The 22,158-nt window shown below is 44.1% G+C and overlaps 1 protein-coding gene across 1 annotated transcript in view; it reads left to right on the forward strand.

Annotated features, from left to right (window-relative positions):
- Positions 1–6,971: 6,971 nt before the first annotated feature.
- Positions 6,972–22,158, forward strand: part of LOC126260306 (two pore potassium channel protein sup-9) — a 94,451-nt gene continuing 79,264 nt past the window's right edge. The window contains exon 1 of the mRNA XM_049957630.1: positions 6,972–7,020. The gene's annotated coding sequence lies outside the window, so the exon portion shown is untranslated. The remainder of the gene's footprint in view (positions 7,021–22,158) is intronic.

Consider the following 22,158-nt stretch of genomic DNA (forward strand, 5'->3'; position numbering starts at 1 on the left):
CAATAGATGGAACATCACCGCCTACGTCACATGCACGCCATCTCTTTTCAGATGCAGACGCCATATTGGATTTGAGATAAAGGCCATATTTGGTGAGTTTTATAACTTACGTCCTACGAATATATTCCATTTCAGAGTACCAGCAAACTGGTCTCTCGAAAACCGGTCGTTTATTAGTATGATTTGTTGTGGTAAAATGATGGGAAACATCATATAGGTGATTAAAGACTTCGAATTGTAACTTACACGTTATGAAAGAATGTCGTTTCAAGGTGAAGGCACACTGAAGAATCATCAAAAATACTTTTATCTTGGCACTATTTGTTATAACTAAACGTCAGGTAGTAACATATCTGTGATTAAAGCCTTCAGAAGATCATAAGATACGTGACAAGGTCCCATGTTGCGCAAGTGCAGTGTAGTGTAATGGTCAGAGATGCAGAGTTGTAAATTGATGCGTTTTGTGTTGCAGGTTCGCGTCTCATTATATCCAAATTGTTATGAGTATTATTATTATTATTTTACTTACATCACGCATTCTAATAGGTTCTGAGAGTTCCTTATTAATTCAACATATGTATATTTTATAATATTCGATAATATGTACGTATGATTGTACTCTCTCTCAGTAATATATATTTGTTCCATTAGCTTTATCTGAAAGAGAGCTTGCACTACTTGCTGGAATATATTTTGCACTTTCTCGTTTTGTCTTGTGTTTGACATGTCGCAAAGATTCTGTTGCTGAATAGATGTAGCGATCAAATAATAAAGACTTTAGGGTTTTACTGAAATGTGACATTGTTGAAAAATTTCTTCTCTATGTGGAAGGCTACTGTTAATTTGTACCGGACTAATTTATATTCAATGGCACTTTTGTAAGCTGATGTCCTTACTAATTGCACGTGAAACTTTCCTTTTTGTCTTACAACTTGCTCATGGGTATTCAAGTTTTTATTCGTGTGTTCTGCCGGCCGCGGTGGTCTAGTGGTTCTGGGGCTGCAGTCCGGAACTGCGGGACTGCTACAGTCGCAGGTTCGAATCCTGCCTCGGGCATGGGTGTGTGTGATGTCCTTAGATTAGTTAGGTTTAAGTAGTTCTAAGTTCTAGGGGACTTTTGACCTAAGATGTTGAGTCCCATAGTGCTCCGAGCCATTTTTATTCGTGTGTTCTACAAACAGAAAACCATGACTAGCCAATAGACAAGCGAGGCAATGTGCATTTTAAAAGGCTGATGTAGGAATTTTACTCCGGCCGCTGTGACCGAGCGGTTCTAGGCGCTTCAGTCCAGAACCGAGATGCCATTATGGTCGCAGGTTCGAATCCTGTCCCGGACATGGATGTTTGTGAGGTCCTTAGGTTAATTAGGTTTAAGTAGTTCTATGTCTAGGGGACTGATGACCTCAGATGTTAAGTCCCACAGTGCTTAGAGCTATTTGAACCATTTTTAGGAATGTTACGCCTGTCCATTTCGTAAACAAACTGTGTGATTTGTGAGAAAGGTAGAGTTGAGAACTGCCGCTGGAGCACACTGTACTCGCGTATGTCACATTAAGACAGGTCGCTGCACATCATATTAGCTTCCAGCAGCTCGGTGTATCCGGCATGCTCAAGGGTGACGTCCAAATGTGCGGTTCGTGTGACGACGGCTTCAGGATGGATTAGCGTGGCGAGGTGTATCAGATCACTGTCTGAAGTGAAGACAACAACAACAATAACATATATCTGATTTGGCAATTAGAAGACGTTGAAGGTCGCGGAATATTTCCAACACCGTGGTCACATGAATAATTTTCTGCAAATAAAGTGCAATCAACGCTTCCAAATGTTAAAACGGCGTTAAGAAAGGCAACTAACCGTTGAGGACTAACTTATGGAGAGAAAGGATGAATGTAAACTGTAGAGTAGGCACGACTAAATTGATGACTGGATGACGATAACATAGTAAATGGTGAGAACTGTATAATGCTTAGAATATATTATTCCGATTCCATATAGCTTTTATTTTCCTTAAAACCCATGTTGGTATAGTTGCTGTGGAAGCATTCTTGCACTTGGAAATACGATTTTGACTCCATATGAATTGCTTTTTGCAGATGCCGCTTTAATTTAGGGCGTACATCAGCAGTTGCTGACTAATTAGAGGTAAATTTCGAAACAGGCGCGAAACCGAGGGCAAGCAGGTAGTAGTGTGGGTGTCGGCCGCACACGGCGCCACGGGTGTAGGGTGTGGCCCCTCCGTCTGCCAGCATCCGGATCGATACTTGCGTCAGCTCCTTTCTAACTTATACTGACAAAGAATGAACATAAACTATAGAGTAGGCATGACTAAATTGATGACTGTATGACAATAACATAATAAATTGACTTACAGTGACGAAGGATGAATGTAAACTGTAGAGTAGGCATGACTAAATTGATAACTGTGTGACGAAAACATAATAAATTGACTTATAGTGAAGAAGGACGAATGTAAACTATAGAGTAGGCAGGACTAAATTGATGACTGTATGACGATAACATAATAAATTGACTTATAGTGACGAAGGATGAATGTAAACTGTAGAGTAGGCATGACTCAATTGATGACTGGATGACGGTAACATAATAAATGTTGAGAACAATATAGTGCTTAGAATACATTATTCCGATTCAAAAAATGGTTCAAATGGCTCTGAGCACTATGGGACTCAACTGCTGTGGTCATAAGTCCCCTAGAACTTAGAACTACTTAAACCTAACTAACCTAAGGACAGCACACAACACCCAGCCATCACGAGGCAGAGAAAATCCCTGACCCCGCCGGGAATCGAACCCGGGAACCCGGGCGTGGGAAGCGAGAACGCTACCGCACGACCACGAGATGCGGGCTATTCCGATTCCATATAGCTTTTATTTTCCTTAAAACCTATGTTGGTATAGTTGCTGTGGAAGCATTCTTGCACTTGGAAATACGTTTTTGACTCCATATGAATTGCTTTTTGCGGATGCCGCTTCAATTTAGGGCGTACATCAGCAGTTGCTGACTAATTACAGGTAAATTTCGAAACAGGCGCGAAACCGAGGGCCGGCAGGTAGCAGTGTGGCAATCGGCCGCGCGTGGCGCCACGTTCTAGCATGTGCACCCTCCATCTGCCAGCATCCGGATCAATACTTGCGTCACCTCATATCTAACTTATAGTGACAAAGGATGGATGTAAACTGTAGAAATGGTTCAAATGGCTCTGAGCACTATGCGACTTAACTTCTGAGGTCATCAGTCGCCTAGAACTTAGAATAAATAAAACTACTAACCTAAGGACATCACACACATCCATGCCCGAGGCAGGATTCGAATCTGCAACCGTAGCAGTCGCTCGGTTCCAGACTATAGCGTCTAGAACTCCATGGCCACTCTGGCCGGCTAAACTGTAGAGTAGGCATGACTAAATAGATGACTGGATGACGATAACATAATAAATGGACTTATAATGACAAAGGATGAATGTAAAGTGTAGGGTAGGCATGACTAAATTGATGACTAGATGACGATAACATTGTAAATGGTGAGAACAGTATAATGCTCAGAATATATGATTCCGATTCCGTATAGCTTTTATTTTCCTTAAAACCCATGTTGGTATAGTTGCTGTGGAAGCATTCTTGCACTTGGAAATATGTTTTTGACTCCATATGAATTGCTTTTTGCAGATGCTGCTTTTATTTAGGGCGTACATCAGCGTTTGCTGAGAAATTGTAAATCTCGAAACAGGTGCCAAACCGGGGGCCAGCAGGTAGTAGCATGGCAGTCGGCCGCACGTGGCGTCACTTTCAAGCGGCCGCACCCTCCGACTGCTAGCGTCCGGATCGATACTTGCGTCAGCTCCTATCTAACTTATACTGACAAAGGATGGATGTAAACTGTAGAAATGGTTCAAATGGCTCTTAGCACTATGCGACTTAACTTCTGAGGTCATCAGTCGCCTAGAACTTAGAACAAAAAAACCTAACTAACCTAAGGACATCACACACATCCATGCCCGAGTCAGGATTCGAACCTGCAACCGTAGCAGTCACTCGGTTCCAGACTATAGCGTCTAGATCTCCACGGCCACTCTGGCCGGCTAAACTGTAGAGTAGGCATGACTAAATAGATGACTGGATGACGATAACATAGTAAATGGTGAGAACAGTATAATGCTCAGAATATATGATTGTGATTCCATATAGCTTTCATTTTCCTTAAAACCCGGTTTGGTATAGTTGCTGTGGAAGCAGTCTTGCACTTGGAAATACGTTTTTGACTCCATATGAATTGCTTTTTGCAGATGCTGCTTTTATTTAGGGCGTACATCAGCGTTTGCTTAGGAATTACAGGTAAATCTCGAAACAGGTGCCAAACCGGGGGCCAGCAGGTAGTAGTGTGGCAGTCGGCCGCCCGTGGCGTGACTTTCTAGAGTGCGCACCCTCCGACTGCTAGCGTCCGGATCGATACTTGCGTCAGCTCATATCTAACTTATACCTTAGGATGAATGTAAATTGTAAAGTAGGCATGACTAAATGGATGACTGGATTACGATAACATAATAACTGGATTTATAATGACAAAGGATGAATGTAAAGTGTAGGGTAGGCATGACTAAATTGATAACTGGATGACGATAACATAGTAAATGTTGAGAACAGTATAATGCTCAGAATATATGATTCCCATTCCATATAGCTTTTATTTTCCTTAAAACCCGTGTTAGTATAGTTGCTGGGGAAGCATTCTTGCACTTGGAAATACGTTTTTGACTCCATATGAATTGCTTTTTGCAGATGCTGCTTTTATTTAGGGCGTACATCAGCGTTTGCTGAGGAATTACAGGTAAATTTCGAAACTGGCAACAAACCGTGGGCCTCCAGGTAGTAGTGTGGCAGTCGGCCGCCCGTGGCGCCACTTTCTAGCGTGGCACCCTCCGTCTGCCAGCATCTGGATCGATACTTGCGTCAGCTCATATCTAACTTATAGTGACAAAGGATGAATGTAAACTGTAGAAATGGTTAAAATGGCTCTGAGCACTATGCAACTTAACTTCTGAGGTCATCAGTCATCTAGAACTTAGAACTAATTAAACCTAACTAACCAAAGAACATCACACACATCCATACCCAAGGCAGGATTCACACCTGCGACCGTAGCGGTCGCTCGGTTCCAGACTATAGCGCCTAGAACTGCACGGCCACTCCGGCTGGCTAAACTGTAGAGTAGGCATGACTAAATAGATGACTGGATGACGATAGCGTAATAAACTGACTTATAATGACAAAGGACGAATGTAAACTGTAGAGTAGACATGAATAAATTGATGACCTGGTGATGATAACATAGTAAATGGTGAGAACCAGTGTAATGCTTAGAATATATGATTCCGATTCCATATAGGTTTTATTTTCCTTAAAATCCATGTTGGTATAGTTGCTGTGGAAGCATTATTGCAGTTTCAAATACGTTTCTGACTCCATATGAATAACTTTTTGCAGATGTCGCTTTTATTTAGGGCGCACATCAGCGGTTGCTGAGGAATTACAGGTAAATTTGGAAACAGGCGTCAAACTGGGGGCCTCCAGGTAGTAGTGTGCCAACCGCCTGCACGCGGCGCCACGGGTCTAGCGGCCGCACCCTCCGTCTGCCAGCATCCGGATCGATACTTGCGTCAGCTCCTATCTAACTTATACTGACAAAGGATGAATGTAAACTGTAAAAATGGTTCAAATGGATCTGAGCACTATATGACTTAACCTCTGAGGTCATCAGTCACCTAGAACGTAGAACTAATTAAACCTAACTAACCTAAGGACATCACACACATCCATGCCCAAGGCAGGATTCGAACTTGCGACCGTAGCGGTCTCACGGTTCCAGACTGTAGCGCCTAGAACCGCACGGCCACTCCGGCCGGCTAAACTGTAGAGTAGGCATGACTAAATAGGTGACTGGATGACCATAACATAATAAATAGACTTATAATGACAAAGGTTGAATGTAAACTGCAGAGTAGGCATGACTAAATTGATGACTAGATGACGATAACATAGTAAATGGTGAGAACAGTACAATGCTTAGAATACATGATTCCGATTCCATATAGCTTTTATTTTCCTTAAAACCCATGTTGGTATAGTTGCTGTTGAAGCATTCTTGCAGTTGCAAATACGTTTATCACTCCATATGAATTTCTTTTTGCAGATGCCGCTTTTATTTAGGGTGTACATCAGTGGTTGCTGAGGAATTACAGGTAAATCTCGAAACCGGTGCCAAACCGGGGGCCAGCAGGTAGTAGTGTGGCAGTTGGCCGCACGCGGCGTGACGGGTGTAGGGTGTGCACCCTCCGTCTGCCAGCATCCGGATCGATACTTGCGTCACCTCCTATCTAACTTATACTGACGAAGGATGAATGTAAATTGTAGAGTAGGCATGACTAAATTGATGACTGGTGAGAACAGTATAATACTTAGAATATATGATTCCGATTCCATATAGCTTTTATATTTCCATATAGCCTGCAGGTAGTAGTGTGCCAGTCGGCCGCGCGCGGCGCCACGGGTCTAGCGGCCGCACCCTGCGTCTGCCAGCATCCGGATCGATACTTGCGTCAGCTCCTATCTAACTTATACTGACAAAGAATGAATATAAACTGTAGAGTAGGCATAACTAAACTGATAACTGGTTGACGATAACATAATAAATGGTGAGAACAGTATAACGCTTAAAATATATGATTCCGTTTCCATACAGCTTTTATATTTCCGTATAGCCTGCAGGTAGTAGTTTGTCAGTCGGCCGCGCGCGGCGCCACGGGGCCTGCGTGCGCACTCTCCGAGTGCCAGCATCCGGATCGATACTTGCGCCAGCTCATATCTAGTCCCTGGCTGCGGCTGCGGCCGGACTGACACTCGAGCACCGGCGACAGCGGCGAAGACAGGGACAGGCTGCCTCTGCTGCTGCCGCTCGCCCCGGCAGACTGACACTGCACGGCAGTCCTCACTAGGCCGCCGGTGAGTGTGACGTTACTACGCTTTTGTTATTTACTGTAAAAAAATGTCTCATTCAGTTCTATTATACATAGCTAAAGATCCAGTTCAATTTATACTTCATACTTGGTGGTTGCGCTTACGGTTTCTGAAGATCTAACATAAAATTTCTATTTCCATTCGTTAAGTATTACTGAAATAGATGCCTTGGAGATCATTTCGCAACGTGTAGCTGAGGATTTCCTCAGCCACTGAATTAAAATAACAAAAAAAAAGTATGTGACTTGGTAGGTTCCGTACTAATTAATGTGCAGCATAAAGAATCAAACGTTAATGAGTCACGATCTCGTATATTTCCACATCCAAGAATTGGAATTATTATTTATGTAAGGCTTAGTCGTTAAATACAATGGTGTTCAAAAGATAACAACGGAAGTAACTTTCGCGTGGTGTTTCATTGCCGAGTAATACTATTCGATGAAATACGGATGATACATGGTACGAACTGCTACATCTACATCCATACTCCGCAAGCCACCTGACGGTGTGTGGCGGAGGGTACTTTGAGTACCTCTATCGGTTCTCCCTTCTATTCCAGTCTCGTATTGTTCATGGAAAGAAACATTGTCGGTATGCCTCTATGTGGGCTCTGATCTCTCTGATTTTATCCTCATTGTCTCTTCGCGAGATATACATGGGAGGGAGCAATATACAGCTTGACGCCTCAGTGAAGGTATGTTCTCGAAACTTCAACAAAAGCCCGTACCCAGATACTGAGCGTCTGTCTTGCGGAGTCTTACACTGGAATTTATCTGTCAAATCCGTAACTCATTCGCGGTTATTAAACGATCCTGTAACGAAGTGTGCTGCTCTCCGTTGGATCTTCTCTCTCTCTTCTATCATCCCTATCTGGCACGGATCCCACACCGGTGAGCAGTATTCAAGTGGGCGAACAAGTGTACTGTAACCTACTTCATTTGTTTTCGGATTGCATTTCCTTAGAATTCTTCCAATGAATCTCAGTCTGGCATCTGCTTTACCGACGATTAATTTTATATTGTCATTCCATTTTAAATCACTCCTAATGCCTACTCCCAGATAATTTATGGAATTAACTGCTTGACGGCCGTTATGGCCGAGCGGTTCTAGGCGCTTAACTCTGCAACCGCGCGACCGCTACGGTCGCAGGTTCGAATCCTGCCTCAGGCATGGATGTGTGTGATGTCCTTAGGTTAGTTAGGTTTAAGTAGTTCTAAGTTCTAGGGCACTGGTGACCTGAGATGTTAAGTCCCATAGTGCTCAGAGAATTTTGAACCATTATTATGACTTTTGAACACTTTAAGGTAAACACATCGTTCGTTCTCTATCAAATGGTTCAAATGGCTCTGAGCACTATGGGACTCAACTTCTGAGGTCATCAGTACATCAGTCCCCTAGAACTTAGAACTACTGAAACCTAACTAACCTAAGGACATCACACACATCCATGCCCGAGGCAGGATTCGAACCTGCGACCGTAGCGGTCTCGCGGTTCCAGACTGTAGCGCCTAGAACCGCACGGCCACTCCGGCTGGCTCGTTCTCTATCAAAATCTTTCATTTGCTAACTATGCCTATCAATAGTTAGTGCCTTCAGTAGTTAGAATCTTTCATTTAGCTGGCAGTATTGGCGCTCGCTGTATTGCAGTAGTCCGAATAACGAAGATTTTTGTGAGGTAAGTGATTCATGAAGGGTATAGGTTATTGTTAGTCAGGGCCATTCTTTTGTAGGGATTATTGCAAGTCAGACTGCGTTGCCCTAAAATATATTGTGTCAGTTTAGTGATGATCAGAATAAGTAAAGAGAGAAATTTCTGAGTACGTTCAGTTTTGCTCAGCTGTTTGAAAATCAAATAACGTAGAAGTTTAGAAGCACATTCATTCTTGATTTTCAAAGGGGAAGTTTCACCATGTATGTGTGGTCCAAGTTTCATAGAGCTATCTTACTTAGCAGTGACGCATCATGCAAAAGTTACTTCCGTTCGTAAGTTTTGCACACCACTATATTATGGGTCTGGCAGTGTGGTGTATTAGAGCCTTTTGGAGACCCTTCACATTCTGCCATACATATGAGGCAGCACCTGAACTGCACTTTCTCCAGTCGATGGCTCAGTAATAGTAGTACAGCTTATTGTGGTGTCAGCTGAAAACTGAAGAATGGCACAGAAGATTTGAACTGTTAAGTCGCATCATGGATGATCTCACAGAATCGTGTTGGGTAAAAATAGAGAGCGTGTATTCGAGAAAGACTTAGACACCATTCTACAGCCGCCATGATGTCTCCCGTAGGGCTCGTGAATGTATGACTGCAATGATTAGCGCACGTACATTGCCGCACAGACAGTCCTCTTCCCCTGACGCGATACGCGAATGGAACAGGACTGAAAAATGATGTCTGTACGATGTATGCTCCGCCATACACTTTACAGTAGGTTTCGAGGAGTATGTATAGATGTAGCTCTATTAAAGAATATAAAAACGTATTACGACTTGCAACGCAACATATTCTTATGACAGGACGAAAGTATAAATTGAGTTTGACTGTGGACATCCTGACATATGAATATTGTTAGAAATGTAATACGAACTGTTTTAAATTTGTAAAATAAATAAGTAACGCATACCTGCCTCCAAACCTCCTTTGAGAAAACAGAGTTTATAAATAATTTCTTATCAACACCCAGAGAGGTAGTTGTACATGAGGAAAAAAATGAGGCGGGCACGGATGTTCACTCAGAAGACTGGACGGAACGGCTGAGCCTGTAAATGTAGGATGAACAAGATGGAAGTGACGTAATGCCAGACTAAAGGTTTCCGCGATAAGCAGTTCGTGTAGTTTAGCCAAAAGCTAAGACACTGTTGTCCAGTCATAAGACCAGAGGCACTGTACACAACAGAACGCCTCCCAGTTGATAGGAATGGTCTCAAAGAGACATCAGAGGACACAGAAAGAAAAATCTGAATGAGAGAGGCAGTTTTCGTCTCCCCCTCCCCCTTAAACCACAGAAGTTGTCTGTATCCTACAGATCCTAAGCCGCTATCGGTGTCGGTAGAGGAGGTGTATCAACTACATTTTTCGTCATAAAGTTGACACTCCTTGGAGACAATATTATCGGACAGTTCCATCAAAGGGGCTTCCGTGGACGACTATCGGACAGTCCTTCCTATCACATTATTCTTTTTCGATACCAGTTTGCTAAAACCCTGCCTAGCACATTGAGTAGGTAAATAGGATCACTCAGTTCACCATTTTAAATATAAGACTTTTTGCTACTGAAATGTCGTGTGACTAGGGCCTCCCGTCGGGTAGACCGTTCGCCCGGTGCAAGTCTTTCGATTTGACGCCACTTCGGCGACTTGCGCGTCGATGGGGATGAAATGATGATGATGAGGACAACACAACACCCAGTCCCTGAGCGGACAAAATCTCTGACCCAGCCGGAATCGAACCCGGGCCCTTAGGATTGACATTCTGTCGCGCTGATCACTCAGTTACCAGGGGCGAACGTTTTTGCTACTGTCATTAATAGTATACGTCCCGCAGATAGGAGCCGACTAAACTGCTCAGTACTTAACGGACGATTTTTCAGTTGTCTTCTCGCTACTGGCACTCACACCGTGATCTAGGTGTAGAGTTTCTTATTATATACCAGCTTTCGGTCTCAGCCACTGCTAAAATTTTAAATAAAAATTACCAGCAATATCGCTAGGATTCCTGCCATAAGGAGTCGTCTGGGTTCTGGCAACGGCCTTGTTAAGGAGGTTGGAGGATCAGAAAGAGGTTCAGGGCACCCTCCTGCCCTTGGGATGGGAACTGTCCCTAAAACGAGGAAGAATCAGTAGTGATCAATGACATGAGGATAGTGGAAAGCATTGGATTAAATATATATGAAGTGTGTCCTCAGGACACGTGACCCGAGGGTGAAAAAGTGTCATGATGCTGTCTCCATTGTAAAAAGATTCCAGATTATTCCCCATCAGATTATTCCCCAACAGATCATTCCCCCATGAGGGTATTCTCCCATTTGGATCTTCGGGAGGGGACAGCCAAAGAGGGGGAAAGGGGGGAGTGCCGGCCATTGTGGCCGAGCGGTTCTAGGCGCTTCAGTCTGGAACCGCTAAGTCTGGAACCGCGCGACCGCTACGGTCGCAGGTTCGAATCCTGCCTCGGGCATGGATGTGTGTGATGTCCTTAGGTTAGTTAGGTTAAAGTAGTTCTAAGTTCTAGGGGACTCATGACCTCAGAAGTTAAGGCCCATAGTGCTCAGAGCCATTTGAACCATTTGAACCTCAGGTTAGTTAGTTTTAAGTAGTTCTAAGATCTAGGGCACTGATGACATCAGATGTTAAGTCCCATAGTGCTCAGAGCCATTTGACCCATTTGAAGAGGGGATGTGGAGTGACTATGAGAAAAGTGTTGATAACCGACGGAAGAATAAATACATATCGGAGCGTAGAATATTACAGATTTGGATGTGCTAGAGAAGCTATAAAACCTGGAAATGGAAATGCAAAGACTCAATCTAGATATATTGGAGCTCAGAGAAGTGGAATGGAAAACAGAAAAGGATTTATTTTCAAAATAATGTGGATAGTATCAAAAACAGCAGAAAATTGTACAACAGGAGTAGGAATCCAGAATGAGATTTTCGCTCTGCAGCGGAGTGTGCGCTGATATGAAACTTTCTGGCAGATTAAAACTGTGTGCCCGACCGAGACTCGAACTCGGGACCTTTGTCTTTCGCGGGCAAGTGCTCTACCATCAGAACTACAGGAGTAGGAATCGTTCTGAATTGGAGGATATGTCAAAGAGTGAGTTACATTTAATAAGTGGGTGATAGGATCATTGTCATCAAAACCGGCAGATAACCAAGGCCAACAACGATTATTCATGTATACATATCGACTTCACCAGCAGAAGGTGAAGAGAGAGAGAGAGGGACAAAATATATAAGGGCACCGAGCGATTAACTCATTACCGTATGCAAAAGAATGTGATCATCAAATAATCATGGGGGACTGGAACGCTGTGACAGGGGAAGTAATTGAAGACGATATCAGCGGGGAATATGGGTTCTGTAATACGAATGAGAAAACAGGAAGATTAATAGAGTTCTGCAACAAATTTCAGCTAGTGATAGCAAACGTACTGTTGAAAAATCACAAGAGAAGGAGGTATACGTGAAAATCACGTGGAGACAAGATGGTCAGATAGAGATTCAGAAGTAAGATATTGGACTGCAAGGCTTACACATGAGCAGATATATACTCTGCCCACAATTAAGTAAAGATGAAGAGTAGATTATAAAAAAAATGGCTCTGAGCACTATGGGACTTAACTTCTGAGGTCATCAGTCCCCTAGAACTTAGAACTACTTAAACCTAACTAACCTAAGAACATCACAGACATCCTTGCCCGAGGCAGGATTCGAAACTGCGACCGTAGCGGTCGCTCGCTTCCAGACTTCCAGACTGTAGCGCCTAGAACCGCTCGGTCACCCCGACCGGCAGAGTAGATTATACTTTAAGAGAATAGTGAGCAAGAATCAACGTGGAAAAAACTAAGTTTTCGAAATATTGGGGAATGATGATATGTATTTGAAGTTACCTGTGTCTGGAGATACTGCGGTAAAGAATACACCAATAGGCAGTACATTTGACAAGGAATGAATAGTTCTAAAAAGGGCAATCACAAAAGTTGAACAGTCAAATACAGGTAGAAGAAAGCCAACTGCGAAGAAACCTGAGGGTAACAGAAGAGATACTTCAGTTGATACACGAAGGAAGGATGTACAAACACACACCTGAAAAAAAAGATTAAAACAAATACATCTCAGTCAGAAATTAAATAAACGGGAAGAGCAGGGAAGCTAGGGGAAATGCCTGAGGAAAATATGAACAAATCAAAATGTTCACCAGAAAGGTAGATTAAGCATATCCAAAAGTGAAAGCAATCTTCGGTCAAATTAAAAGCAAAGGTGTCATCATTGACAGGCAGGAGGAATTGCGCTCTTAAAAGCAGAAGATTGAGCGTACAGCCGGAAAAAATACATTGGAGGCGCCTACGAAGCGGAGGAGCTGTGTGCTGAATCGATAGAAGATGGAATGGAATTTGATTTAGAAGGCAGAAGGGGTCCGCTATCGCCGCCAGAGCTTGACAGACGTATGGAAGATTTGTTATCTTACAAGGTGGAGGGTACAATTTCTTCGGAATTTCTAAAATCATTGAAGGAAGTGGCAATTAAACGTCTATTCAAGTTGGCGTGTAAAATCTAAGATTCAGATGGTTCAAATGGCTCTAAGCACTATAGGACTTAACATCTGAGGTCATCAGCCCCCTAGACTTAGAATTACTTAAACCTAATTAACTTAAGAACATCACACACATCCATGCCCGAGGCAGGATTCGAACCTGCGACCGCAGCAGCAGCGCGGTTCCGAACTTAAGCGCCTAGAACCGCTCGGTCATAGCGGCCGGCTCGAATCTAAGTGACTGGAGAAATGTCATCCGTGGAACCCTAAGTTAACAACGGCAGATATGTTCGAGAGCTATCGCACAGTCAGCTTATATCCGACGCACCGAAGTTGCTGGCAAGCGCGATTTGTTAGATGACGATTAGTTTCACTTTCAGAAAGGTGGAGGCCCCATAGGAGCAGGTCTGACGTTACGATTGATAATGGAAGCAACTCAACTCAACTCCTCCAGAACGAGCCATGAAGGCCCAAAGGTACCGACCGGCCGCCGTGTCATCCTCAGCCCACAGGTGTCACTGGATGCGGGTATGGAGGGACATGTGGTCAGCACACCGCTCTCCCGGCCGTATGTCAGTTTCCGAGACCGGAGCAGCTACTTGTCAATCAAGTAGCTCCTCAGTTTGCCTCACAAGGGCTGAGTGCACCCCGCTTGCCAACAGCGCTCGGCAGACCGAATGGTCACCCATCCAAGTGCTAGCCCAACCCGACAGAGCTTAACTTCGGTGATCTGACGGGAACCGATGTTACCACTGCAAGGCCGTTGACGATAATGGAAGTAAGACTGAAGAAAAATCAAAACACGTTTATAAGATCTGTCCAACTAGACAAAGCATTCGACAACGCTAAATGGTGCAAGACTGAAATTCTGAGAATAATAGAACTTCATCAGGTTACCCTCCATTCAGAGGCTGTTGCACTCAGCGACTGTTACATTGACTTGTAAATAATAGATTTCAGCTATCAGCTATAAACTAGCCATCCTCAGTGCATTATCATTTTTGACCAATGCATGTAATGCCTGTTGGTCGGGCTGCATCCACAGTTCATTGAATGAGTATTCAATGAACTGTGGATGAAGCCCGACCAACAGGCATGACATGCGTTGGTCAAAAATGATAATGCACTGAGGATGGCTAGTTTATAGCTGAAATCTAGAACTGCCAATAAAATTTCAAAAGGACGACTGATAGCTGAAATCTATTATTCAATTAACTGTGGATGAAGCCCAACCAACAGGCATTACATGCATTGGTCAAAAATGATAATGCACTGAGGATGGCTAGTTTATAGCTGAAATCTAGAACTGCCAATAAAATTTCAAAAGGACGACTGATAGCTGAAATCTATTATTCAATTAACTGTGGATGAAGCCTAACCAACAGGCATTACACGCATTGGTCAAAAATGATAATGCATTGAGGATGGCTAGTTTATAGCTGAAATCTAGAACTGCCAATAAAATTTCAAAAGGACGACTGATAGCTGAAATCTATTATTCAATTAACTGTGGATGAAGCCCAACCAACAGGCATTACACGCATTGGTCAAAAATGATAATGCATTGAGGATGGCTAGTTTATAGCTGAAATCTAGAACTGCCAATAAAATTTCAAAAGGACGACTGATAGCTGAAATCTATTATTCAATTAACTGTGGATGAAGCCTAACCAACAGGCATTACACGCATTGGTCAAAAATGATAATGCATTGAGGATGGCTAGTTTATAGCTGAAATCTAGAACTGCCAATAAAATTTCAAAAGGACGACTGATGGCTGAAATCTATTATTTACAAGATAATAGAACTTATTAATACGGAAGGACCAAAGATCTACCGGAATAAAGAGGGAGCAATAAGGAATGGAAGACAAAGAACGAAGAGCTCGAAGCCGGCCGCGGTGGCCGTGCGGTTCTAGGCGCTCCAGTCCGGAGCCGCGCTGCTGTTACGGTCGCAGGTTCGAATCCTGCCTCGGGCATGGGTGTGTGTGATGTCCTTAGGTTAGTTATGTTTAAGTAGTTCTAAGTTCTAGGGGACTGATGACCACAGCAGTTGAGTCCCGTAGTGCTCAGAGCCATTGAAGAGCTCGAATTAAAAAGGGTATAAGACACGGATGTGCCAACGGCCTTGCCGCAACGTTAACACCCTTCCTATCAGATCACCGAAGATAAAAGCTCTTGGGCTTGGGTAACACTTCGAAGAGTGACCGTCCGAGCTGCTGAGTGCTGTTGGTAAGCAGTGTGCACTCAGACCTTGTGAGGTCAATTGAGAAGTCACTTAACTGAAAAGTAGGAGCTCCGATCACAAAAACTTACAACGGCTGGGAGGGTAGTGTTCTGACAACATGCTCCTCCATATCCACATCCAGTGACGCCTATCAGATGAGGATGGCGTGGCGGTCTGTCGGTACCGTTGGGTCTTCGGAGGCCTGTTCGGACGGAGAGACAGAGATGTAGCGTTTCGCCCCTATTCTTCTATCTATGCGAGAAAACAATGATGGTAATAAGATAAAGGTTCAAGAGGGGGGGGGGGGGCTAGAAATCTGGATGATAGGATGTCAACGATGATATTCGCTAATGATATCGCTGTCTTCAGTGAAAATGTAATAGAATTACAGGACCTGTTGACTGAAATGAACAAAGTAATGCGTACTGAATATAGATTGAGAGTAAATCGAAGAAAGAGATTATCGAAGAAGAAATGAGATTATCGATTAACAAAATATCAAAATTGGTAACCATGAAATAAAGGAAGTATTTCTGCTACCTTTGAAGATGACGGACGAAGCTAACAGGAACAGCAGACTAGCACAAGTGAAGGAGGGCATTCCTGGAGTACTACAGAACATAGTGCTTAATTCTAGAACAAAATGTCGGAAAATGTACCTTTGGAGCACGGGACTGAATGCTTGTGAATCATTCATTAAGGATAAACTAAAAAAGAAGAGAACTGAAGCATTTGACACATGTCGCTGTAGAAGAATCTTTGTTGACTGATGTGGACTAATAAGATAAAGGATGAGAAGTTTCTCCGCAGAGTCGGCGAAGATAGGAATATACGGCAAACACAGACAAGAAGAAGTGACTCCATAACAGCATATATGTTAACACATTAGGAAATAACTTCTGCGGTCATGGGAGGAGCTCTAGAGGGTAAAACGTGTAGGAGAAGACAGAGATTGCACTACATCCGCCGGCCAGGGTGGCCGAGCGGTTCTAGGCACTACAGTCTGGAACCGCGCGACCGCTACGGTCGTAGGTTCGAATCCTGCCTCGGGCATGGATGTGTGTGCTGTCCTTAGGTTAGTTAGGTTTAAGTAGTTCTAAGTTCTAGGGGGCTGATGACCTCAGAAGTTAAGTCCCATAGTGCTCAGAGCCATTTGAACCATTTTTTTTTTTTTGCACTACATCCAACAATTACTTGAGGATGTAGGGTGCAGGCGCTACTCTGAGACGAAGGGGATGGGGACAAATGACGATTTCATGGTTATTCGCATCAGATCAGTCACAAGACTGATGACCCAAAAAAATAAATAAAACAGTAGAAAAAAGACGAAACAGTCACAACAGTTGAAGAAATCTCTGTTGGTCCATCACGGACAGGGACATCGACTGGTTAAGTAATTGTCAATGTCAACGAAATTCACCAAAAGCCGTGTATTATTATTATTATCTTTTTTTTTTTGAAGGCTACCAGTTTCAGCATTTCATTATTCCGTCTTCAGCCCCATATGCATCTCTCCAAACAAAAATGCCATATAGAGCCATAAATCTCTGGGTGTCGTGAACTGAATCGTTACACTTGATAGCAAATTCTGGCCCTACTACATTTTCCTCCCTTCCCTGATCAATTCGCTAATGGCGCGTGAGACCTCCGTTTTAAGTCTAATTTCTGAAATAGTCGGGTTGTGGTCATTTCATAGGACGTACATGGGAGAAAATAATTTGTTGCCAGACTCTTGTTGTAATATATGTTCTCGAAAGTTCAACGGTGGTCCTCTCCGTGATGCAAACGCACCTCTTCTACATCTACGTACATATCCCGCAACCCATCCTGGACTTACATTTCAGCAAGATAACACAGGTCTGCACACGTGGAGAGTTTGTGCTGCTTGCCTTGGTGCTTGCCAAACCCCACCTTGACCAGCAAGGTCTCCCAACTGAGAACGTTTGGAGCATTATGGGCAGGCAATCCAATCAGCTTGGGATTTTAACGATCTAACGCACCAATTGGACAGAATTGGGCATGATATCCTTCAGGAAGACATACAGTGCCTCCAACACTCAAAGACAAGCCAGATAACTGCTTGCATAAGGGCCAGAGATGAACCAACGCGTTATTAACTTGCGCAATTTGTGAAGGTCTTTGTTTTGAATAAATTACCAAATTTGTCTGAAATTATATCATCAGTTTATCTGTACATGTACTTCACATCTACCTATTTCCGTCCCATTCGGATAATTACTTGGTGGCGAGCCGTTTTTTTTTCCTTTTTTTGTGGGGTCTTAAGAGTGTAAACCAAAACTGTCGGAAACCAAATTCCTTTACAAAGCCAAAGCCAGAAAAAAGGCTTTCGGTAACAAATCAGAAAATGCACGCGACGCGTTCCTTGCAACTGGAAAAGAAACCTCAAAATTAATAAGGCAAACAAAAAGGCAATGTGGGGACAGTCAAAAAAGACACCATTTAAAAAGAATCTAAGTGCCAGCCCCAAAAGCTCTGCTTTAAAAAGGAAAATAGACAACTGACATTTGACAACCAAGAAATCTGCAGAGAATTTTGAAAATATTTGAAAAACTCCTAAACCGCCCAGAGTCTATAGAAATATTTCCACTCGAAATTCTCAAAAATCCAATCCAGATTCACAATCATGAAATAAAGTGAAAATTGCTGGACAAATTAAAAGATAACAAAGTATGTGGTGAAGATGGAATTGTTGCAGACATGCTGAAATCAGTTGGCCCGAAGTTACACTCCTGGAAATGGAAAAAAGAACACATTGACACCGGTGTGTCAGACCCACCATACTTGCTCCGGACACTGCGAGAGGGCTGTACAAGCAATGATCACACGCACGGCACAGCGGACACACCAGGAACCGCGGTGTTGGCCGTCGAATGGCGCTAGCTGCGCAGCATTTGTGCACCGCCGCCGTCAGTGTCAGCCAGTTTGCCGAGGCATACGGAGCTCCATCGCAGTCTTTAACACTGGTAGCATGCCGCGACAGCGTGGACGTGAACCGTACGTGCAGTTGACGGACTTTGAGCGAGGGCGTATAGTGGGCATGCGGGAGGCCGGGTGGACGTACCGCCGAATTGCTCAACACGTGGGGCGTGAGGTCTCCACAGTACATCGATGTTGTCGCCAGTGGTCGGCGGAAGGTGCACGTGCCCGTCGACCTGGGACCGGACCGCAGCGACGCACGGATGCACGCCAAGACCGTAGGATCCTACGCAGTGCCGTAGGGGACCGCACCGCCACTTCCCAGCAAATTAGGGACACTGTTGCTCCTGGGGTATCGGCGAGGACCATTCGCAACCGTCTCCATGAAGCTGGGCTACGGTCCCGCACACCGTTAGGCCGTCTTCCGCTCACGCCCCAACATCGTGCAGCCCGCCTCCAGTGGTGTCGCGACAGGCGTGAATGGAGGGACGAATGGAGACGTGTCGTCTTCAGCGATGAGAGTCGCTTCTGCCTTGGTGCCAATGATGGTCGTATGCGTGTTTGGCGCCGTGCAGGTGAGCGCCACAATCAGGACTGCATACGACCGAGGCACACAGGGCCAACACCCGGCATCATGGTGTGGGGAGCGATCTCCTACACTGGCCGTACACCACTGGTGATCGTCGAGGGGACACTGAATAGTGCACGGTACATCCAAACCGTCATCGAACCCATCGTTCTACCATTCCTAGACCGGCAAGGGAACTTGCTGTTCCAACAGGACAATGCACGTCCGCATGTATCCCGTGCCACCCAACGTGCTCTAGAAGGTGTAAGTCAACTACCCTGGCCAGCAAGATCTCCGGATCTGTCCCCCATTGAGCATGTTTGGGACTCGATGAAGCGTCGTCTCACGCGGTCTGCACGTCCAGCACGAACGCTGGTCCAACTGAGGCGCCAGGTGGAAATGGCATGGCAAGCCGTTCCACAGGACTACATCCAGCATCTCTACGATCGTCTCCATGGGAGAATAGCAGCCTGCATTGCTGCGAAAGGTGGATATACACTGTACTAGTGCCGACATTGTGCATGCTCTGTTGCCTGTGTCTATGTGCCTGTGGTTCTGTCAGTGTGATCATGTGATGTATCTGACCCCAGGAATGTGTCAATAAAGTTTCCCCTTCCTGGGACAATGAATTCACGGTGTTCTTATTTCAATTTCCAGGAGTGTATATTGATCATCCAGAGCATTTAGCAAACTGAGAAAATACCGGTGGAGTGTGTTGATATATGCACTACGTAACAAGGAAAACAAAAGTGATGTCAACAACCAGCTCAGCGACCACTGCTTGGCTCACGCTTGCTTAGTAATTACAACAGAAATAATTTTATAAATATATATAAGATTACTGAAAGTTAATGTATTAAAGAATCGTTTCTTGTTATATGTAATTCTGACGAAATCGATTTATCGACATGACTGTTAAAGAGCTGTTTTAGATTTAGTTCATAAATTGCTAAACCTTCTAAAGTTTTCACGATAATTAAGGCCATAGAAGCATGGCCTTTCCAGAAATTACTCCTAATGAAAAAAGCCAGTACGGCAGATGGAGTCGGAGGTTATTGTTAATCCTGCCTTTTGTGTTCTTGTGGTGATATCTCCACAGGAATTTTCATCCTCTGGCCGAGAAGTCAAATGTCAGTATTCACAGATTTTGCGTTAAAAATGTTTTGATGTAACGAAATTTTTTCGTAACAGTCTGCCCCCGCTAGCTGAGTGGTCAGCGCGACAGAACGTCAATCCCGAGGGCCCAATTTCTATTCCCGGCTGGGTCGGAGATTTTCTCCGCTCAAGTACTGGGTGTTGTGTTGTCCTAATCATCACTTCATCCCCATCGACACGCAAGTCGCCGAAGTGGCGTCAAATCGGAAGACTTGCACCCGGCGAACGGTCTACCCGACGGGAGGCCCTAGTCACACGACATTTACATTTATTTATTTTTTCGTAATAATTTTCAACCCCTATTTCATACCGTAGTATGATAGTGTTGAATTTAATGAATAGTCTAATGAGCGCACACTATGGATTGAGAGCAAATCGAAAAAAGACGGAGGTAATGAGGAGCAGCAAAAGTGTGGCCAGCAATATAAACTTAACGGCAGAACTGGTGACCACGGAGGAGATGAAATGAAGGATTCTGATATCATGATGCACGAAACAAAGAGGATGTAGAAAGCAGATTTACACAAGCAAAGAAGGCGTTCCTGGCCGAAAGAAGTATAGTAGTACCAAACATTGGTCATGTTTTGAGGAAGAAATTACTGAGAATGTACGTTTGGAACACAGAATTCTATTCCCACGCCCGGGTTCCCGGGTTCGATTCCCGGCGGGGTCAGGGATTTTCTCTGCATCGTGATGGCTGGGTGTTGTGTGATGTCCTTAGGTTAGTTAGGTTTAAGTAGTTCTAAGTTCTAGGGGACTGATGACCATAGCTGTTAAGTCCCATAGTGCTCAGAGCCACAGAATTCTATGAAAATAATCGTGGACTGCGGGAAAAATAGAAAAGAAAAGAATCGAAGCATTAGAAGTGTGGCAGAAGGATTTTCAAAATTAGGTGGACTGGTGTGAAAGAAATGAAGAGAGGCGACGGGAGGGCCAAGTAGAAAAGACTGACAAGAAGAAGGAGCAGGATGATAGGACAGGCGTTCAGACATTAAAGAATATTCACGGCACCTGACGACACTCAAGGGAACTTCAGGGGAACAACATATCCAACAAATAATCGAGGAAGATGGGTTCAAGTGCTACGCTGAGATGAAGAGATTGGCAGAGGGGAGGAAGTATTCGGACCAGCCAGAAGAGTGATGACAAAGCGGACAGATAACTACCACATACAGAGGGCTAAAAAAAAATGTATCTACTATTTAAAAGTCCATAACTTGCAAACTAATTGACGGAGTTGTCTCATTTTTGGTGAAAGTGTAGCTTAAAGTCCAACTTAAAGATATCACTGTAGGTGTTCAAAATGGTCACCATTAACATCCACACACAAACGATGCCGCCGAACTGCAGCACGATGATACGACTGCAATGTGTGATATTTGCACATGAATGTACGATGGATTCTCGAAGTTCATCCAATGTGCGTGGCTTTTGTCGATAAACGACGTCCTTTAGTGTTCCCCACAGGTAAAATTCCAGAGGAGTTAGGTCTGGGGAACGTGGTGGATACTCCACAGCACCTCTACGGCCTGTCCATCTTCTTGGTAGGTTTTCGTCGAGATACGCCCTAACACGATTTTGGTAGTGGGCTGGGGCACCATCTTGTTGAAAGTAAACTCTTCCGTCTCCATACAAGTCTCGGGTGGCAGGTAAAATGAATGTCTGAAGCTTCTGAAGGTACACCTCACTGGTAACTGTGCCGTCAAAGAAGAATGGCCCAATCAAGCTTCGGTAAGACAACCCACACCACACATTTACTCCTGACAAATCCACGGCGTTCGGATTTTCGGCGGCCCAGTAGATGCAATTGTGGCGATTTACTGTGCCATTGAGTTTGAACTGTGCCTCATCAGACCACACAATCATCTCAGCAAACTCTTCATTGTTGCGTACCATGTTAGTAAACCACTCGCAGTATTCCATTCTACGATCTGGGTCGTCCTCGTTCATTGCGTGTAGCAATCGTGGGATGTAGCACTTCCACTT

This window comes from Schistocerca nitens, chromosome 5, assembly GCF_023898315.1.
Source record: "Schistocerca nitens isolate TAMUIC-IGC-003100 chromosome 5, iqSchNite1.1, whole genome shotgun sequence".
Lineage (NCBI taxonomy): Eukaryota > Metazoa > Arthropoda > Insecta > Orthoptera > Acrididae > Schistocerca > Schistocerca nitens.